This window comes from Haliaeetus leucocephalus, unplaced genomic scaffold (genome assembly GCF_000737465.1).
Source record: "Haliaeetus leucocephalus isolate CR32 unplaced genomic scaffold, Haliaeetus_leucocephalus-4.0 Scaffold222, whole genome shotgun sequence".
Classification (NCBI taxonomy): Eukaryota; Metazoa; Chordata; class Aves; order Accipitriformes; family Accipitridae; genus Haliaeetus; species Haliaeetus leucocephalus.
The window spans coordinates 265,065-265,860 of NW_010972658.1; the positions used below are offsets into that span (position 1 = coordinate 265,065).

Genomic DNA, 796 nt, shown 5'->3' on the forward strand with positions numbered 1-796 from the left:
TGTTTAACAGCAAGGGGTTTTGTATGTGTCCTGGTTTCAGCTGGGATGTAGTTAACTGTCTTCCTAGTAGCTGGTACAGTGCTATGTTTTGAGTTCAGTATGTGAAGAATGTTGATAACACTGATGTTTTCAGTTGTTGCTCAGTAGTTTTTAGACTATATTCAAGGATTTTTCAGCTCCTCATGCCCAGCCAGGGCACCTGACCCAAACTGGCCAACAGTGTAGTCCATACCATGTGACGTCCCATCTAGTTTAGGAACTGGGAAGGGGGGGCAGGGAATTGCTACTTGGGGACTGGCTGGGTGTCAGTCGGCGGGTGGTGAGCAATTGCCCTGCGCATCATTTGTACATTTCAATCCTTTTATTACTACTGTTGTCATTTTATTAGTGTTATCATTATCATTATTAGTCTCTTCTTTTCTGTTCTATTAAATCGTTCTTATCTCAACCCAGGAGTTTTACTTCTTTTCCTGATTTTCTCCCCCATCCCACTGGATGGGGGGGAGTGAGTGAGCGGCTGCGTGGTGCTTAGTTGCTGGCTGGGGTTAAACCACGACACCTTATTTGCATGTTTTTGGTGACAGCAGGAAGCCATCACCTAAGAACTACTGTGTATCATTTTGAACAAATTGCAGAAGGGATTTTATTTAACAAAGCTGCATGCTAGGCAGGTTTCTAAAATTTTATTTCAACTGTTGGTATAAAGGATATGTCTGTAAATAAGGACTTTATTTGGGTTTTCAAAACCCTGACTCTATACTACTTATCAACAATTTGATCAAAATGATACACAGTA

At 41.5% G+C, this 796-nt stretch overlaps 1 protein-coding gene across 1 annotated transcript in view; it reads right to left on the bottom strand.

Annotated features, from left to right (window-relative positions):
- Window positions 1-796, bottom strand: part of KIF15 (kinesin family member 15) — a 37,871-nt gene that overhangs the window by 29,405 nt on the left and 7,670 nt on the right. The window lies entirely within an intron of this gene.